Source organism: Canis aureus, chromosome 10 (assembly GCF_053574225.1).
Source record: "Canis aureus isolate CA01 chromosome 10, VMU_Caureus_v.1.0, whole genome shotgun sequence".
Taxonomy (NCBI): domain Eukaryota; kingdom Metazoa; phylum Chordata; class Mammalia; order Carnivora; family Canidae; genus Canis; species Canis aureus.
Genome location: NC_135620.1, coordinates 58,098,785 through 58,102,766, shown reverse-complemented (window position 1 = coordinate 58,102,766; position 3,982 = coordinate 58,098,785). Strand labels below are relative to the sequence as shown.

The following is a 3,982-nucleotide window of genomic DNA, read 5'->3' as shown; positions in this document are numbered from 1 at the left end:
GGACACAGACGCAGGGCCGGGCAGGGGCCTCGGGCACCTCTACAGCCCCAGCGGGGAGGAAGGGACGCCAAGCAGAAGCCGCACGCGCCCCCCCCCCCACCCCGTGTTTATCCTCCTGGGCGGGAGCTGAGGCCTCTGGACAAGGACAAGGAGGGATGGGGATGGGAATTAAGGCAAGGCAGGGGCCTGTGAAGAGTCGCGGGGAGGGAGGGGGCAGGAGGGGCCGGGGCGCAGGGAAGGGCTGCAGGGCTGCAGGCCTCGCACGTGAGCCTCCCGCGAGGGCCAGGGAACTAGAGCTGGGATGGAGCGACGCTGAGGGTTCAGGCCCGAGGACCTGGGACCTCCCGGGGAGGGTGGGGAAGGGTGTGCAAGGCCCCAGCCTTGGCGCGGGGGGGGGGGGGGGGGGGGGGCGCGGTGCCATCCCCCCAGGGGCGCCCGCGGGGAGGCTCGGGGACGCCAAGGCCGCAGCAGCCTCCTGCTCTGCGCGGTCCCCGAGGCCACACGGAGGGGCCCGGCTCTGCGCCTCGGGCGGGTGGGGCGCCGGCGCTGGGCAGTCCTCTGCCTGCCGCTCCGCCTCAGTTTCCCCGCCCGGACAGCAAGGAGAGCGTTTCCAGGAATCCCTCGGGCTCCGGGTCGGGGCGGACTGTCCGCGGCGGCAAGTTTTACCGGAGCGCGGGTGTCACGGCCTGCGGGTGTCTGCGAGGTGGGGGTGGAGGGATGGAGGTAGGGGGATGGAAGGGTGGAGGTGGGGGGGTGGAGGTCGGGGGGTGGGGTGGAGGTGAGGGTGGAGGTGGAGGGGTAGAGGTGGGGGGAGGGGGGAGGGGGGAGGGGGAGGGAGGGGGATGGAAGGGTGGAGGTGGGGGGTGGAGGTGAGGGTGGAGGGGTGGGGATGGAGGGGTGGAGGTGGGGGGAGGGGGAGGTGGAGGGGTGGGGATGGAGGGGTGGAGGTGGCAGTGGAGGGGTGGAGGTGGAGGGGTGGGAGTGGAGGGGTGGAGGTGGGAGGAGGTGGAGGGATGTGGATGGAAGTGTGGAGGTGGGGAGGTGGAGGTAGGGGGTGGAGGTGAGGGTGGAAGGGTGGAGGTGGACAGGTGGGGATGGAGGGGTGGAGGTGGAGGGGTGGGGGTGGAGGGGAGGGGTGGAGGTGGGGGTGGAGGGGTGGGGAGAGGGGTGAAGGGGTGGCGGTTGGGGGGAGGGGTGGCGGTGGAGAGGTGGAGGTGGGGGGGGAGGGGGGTGCTCGGAGCGGCCGGAACCCCGGGCGGGGCGCGAACGCGGAGCCCCGGGACGGGATCCGAAGGCGGGATCCGAGGGCGCGGCGGGGGCCCTGAACGAGGCCTGCTCGGCGGTCCTGGGGTCAGCGGGCCTGGCCGGGTCAGGGCCGCGTGGCGCCTTCCCCCGCCCCCGAGCGGCCGCCCCGCTTGGTAAACGTGGCTTTGGAGGCTGAAGGACGCGGGCGGGGCCGCTGCCGCCTCGGTCGCGGGCTAATCCCGCACACCCCGTCCGGTCCCGCGCCATCGAGGCTTCTGGAGCCCGGGCTGAAACCCTGCAGGGTCCGCTGAGGCTTAGCCCCCTGGTGACCCTCACGAGGGCAGGGAAATGTCCGGGGCGGGGGGGGGGGGGGGGGGGTCCTCCCGGGTTTAAGGGCGAGGCTCGCGGGCTGCCCCGCCTGGGAGACGGGCCGGTGGGAGCCCTCGGCTGGTTTGTCCTGAGAGCCAGGGTCCAAGGGGCTGGGGGCAGAGACGCTTCATGCCACCATAGCATCGGCCACCACCTACCTGTAGCCCCTCCTGCAATCGCCGTTTTGGGTTTTGTTTTTTTTTTGTTTTCTTGTTTTTTGTTTTGCTTTGAGCAAGGTTAAGATTTACTCTCAGAGCAGTTTTCAAGTATGTAGCACGGTCTTACTAGCCGTAATCAGCATGTACCTTAGAGCCTCCAAACGTATTGATCTTATTATTTTTTTAAAAGATTTTATTTATTCATGAGAGACACAGAGCGAGACAGAGAGGCAGAGACAGAGGCAGAGGGAGAGGCAAGCTCCTTGCAGGGAGCCCGACGTGGGACTCGGTCCCGGGTCCCCAGGATCACAGCCCGGGGCTGAAGGCGGCGCTAAACCGCTAGGCCGCCCGGGCTGCCCCACTTACTAATCTTATAACCAGAAGTTGTAAAACCATTATCCTCTTTAACCAATATGCTCCCGTCCTCCCTCCCCGCCCTCAACTACCATTCTTGGTTTCTATGAATTTGGCTTTTAAAAATTCCACATATACATGATTTACAGGTGAAATACATTATGATGCAGAATTTCTCTCTCTCTCTCTCTCTCACTCTCTCTCTCTCTCTCTCCCTCTCTCTCTGGCTTATTTCACTTAGCATAAGGCTCTCAAGTTTCATCCGGGTTGTTGAGAATGGCAGGATTTCCTCATTTCTCATGGCTCAATAATATAGCTCATTCTTCTTAGATACGTGTATCCTATGTCCGTCTCACATCTTCCTTATCCTTTCATCTGTTGAAGGACATTCAGGCTGTGTCCACATCTTGCTTATTGTGAATAATGCTGCAATGAATATGGGAGTGCAGCTATCTCTTCGAGTTGCTGTTGTCGCTTCCTTCTGATGCATACCCAGAAGTGGGATTGCTAGATCATACGGTAGTTCCAGTTTTAATTTTTTGAGAACCCCCCAGGCAGTTTCCCATAGTGGCTGCACCATTTGTGGGTTCTTTCAGTGTATTACCTATTCAAAAAAATAAAACTGTAAAAAGGATATCCATTCCACAAGAATTTCCTACGCCCCTAAGCACCCTTGTGAGCGGAGGGTGTAGCTTTGAGCTGGGCAGGGTTCAGACAAGCAGAGGGAGTGAGGAAAATCAGGAAGACACACAGATGTGACGGTTCTCTGGTGGCCGAGGCTGCACAGGAAGCAGCCCCTATACATCATCTCTCTGTACTGAGACTGATCCCATCCAGCTCACCCCCCAAACACAAACCTTTTCTCTCTCCCACCATCCTAGGTGGATTCCTGGCTTCTTCCTTCTTTTCAGAAAGGGTAGAGTTAGAAAGCTCAGAGCAGATGCTGTGCCTTTTCCAGTGTTTTCTCTCACAAGATCCACTCAGCACCAGAACCCAACCGAGGAGTGGCAGTGGGGGAAGGGAAGATGGATGGAGGGAAAGACCTTTCGAGGAGGCCTTCAAGAGTCAGCTCATTCTTCAACTGAATCGTCTCTATTTGGAGCTGCTATAGGTGGCACCAGGGCTGGGATAACACATCGGCCTACCGGGCATCCCCTGAAGCACCAGCTCCTATTGTGCAGACTCCAGAAAGATGCAAGAGGGGGGAAATGAATTTACTGGAACTTCTCACAGAGATTACTCTGTGGTTACAACATTTCAATAAATCTCTCTCTCTCTCTCTTTTTTTTTTAGAAGGGAAGAAGTAATGAGTCATCTGAGGGACATGCTTGGGTAATAAACTGTCTCAGAGTAGAGTGAGCTGAGTTTGGGTTTCACTTGGGGGGCAGTGTGCACATTTGGAGATGGGGCTCAGTTTGCCAGTACAGAAGAGAAGCTGGGCTGGGGGCTGTCACCAGCAATCCTCCCTTTCAAATGGGGCTTAGCCTCTTCAAAAAGTAGCTGTATGGGGGACACCTGGGTGGCTCAGTCAGTTGAGTGTCTGACTCTGGGTGTTGGCTCAGGTCATGATCTCAGGGTCCTGGGATTAAGCTCCGCAGAGAGCTCCAGGCTCCAGTAGGGAGTCTGCTTGAGATTACCTCTTTATCTCTCTCTCCCTCTGCCTCTCCTCCTCACCATGTATGCTCTCTCTCTCCCTCCCTCTCTCTCTCATAAATAAATAAATCTTAAAAAGGCAGCTGTTTGGTACAATATCATTTATGTAAAAATGGACAGGGATATATATATATATATATATATATATATATATATATATATACCTGTGTGTGTGTGTGTGGTGTGTGTGTGTGTGTGTGCAT

The 3,982-nt window shown here is 58.3% G+C and overlaps 1 long non-coding RNA gene across 1 annotated transcript; it reads right to left on the bottom strand.

Annotated features, from left to right (window-relative positions):
* Positions 1-1,944: 1,944 nt before the first annotated feature.
* On the bottom strand, positions 1,945-3,461 carry LOC144321757 (uncharacterized). The gene is made up of 2 exons (XR_013387284.1): positions 2,984-3,461; positions 1,945-2,730 (listed from the first exon to the last, which is right to left on the bottom strand). It is a non-coding gene; the product is annotated as an uncharacterized LOC144321757 (long non-coding RNA).
* Positions 3,462-3,982: the final 521 nt, after the last annotated feature.